Source organism: Penaeus monodon, chromosome 24, assembly GCF_015228065.2.
Source record: "Penaeus monodon isolate SGIC_2016 chromosome 24, NSTDA_Pmon_1, whole genome shotgun sequence".
NCBI lineage: Eukaryota > Metazoa > Arthropoda > Malacostraca > Decapoda > Penaeidae > Penaeus > Penaeus monodon.
In genome coordinates, this window is record NC_051409.1 from 35,653,149 (window position 1) to 35,653,520 (window position 372).

General features: G+C 33.6%; 1 protein-coding gene across 1 annotated transcript in view; it reads left to right on the forward strand.

Moving 5' to 3' along the window:
- The window catches only part of LOC119588957 (calcitonin gene-related peptide type 1 receptor-like), a gene marked incomplete at its 5' end in the record, with an annotated part of 18,177 nt that overhangs the window by 8,388 nt on the left and 9,417 nt on the right, over window positions 1-372 (forward strand).

A 372-nucleotide genomic window follows, 5' to 3' on the forward strand; every position in this document is an offset into this window, starting at 1 on the left:
GGCGTGTTTGGTTTGTTTGTTTAGTGTGTTTATTGGGGTTTTGTGTTGCCGGCAGATGATGGCGGCCGCAGCCTGCAGTTTTTTTTTTTTTTTGTGTTTATTGGGTTTCGTTTTTATTTTCGTTTTGTTTGTTTCGTTTCGTTTCTTTTGTTTTGTTTTTTTTTTACGTGTTTTTGGTTTGTTTGTTTAGTGTGTTTATTGTTTTGTTTTTTTGTTTTTGTGTGTGCTTTTTTTTTGGCGTGTTTGGATTGTTTGTTTAGTGTGTTTATTGGGTTCTGTTTTGTTTGTTTGTTTGTTTCGTGGGGTTTGTTTCTTTGTATTTTGGTTTGTTTGGTGTGTGGGTGTTTTTTTTTTCTTTTTTTTGGGGGGTAT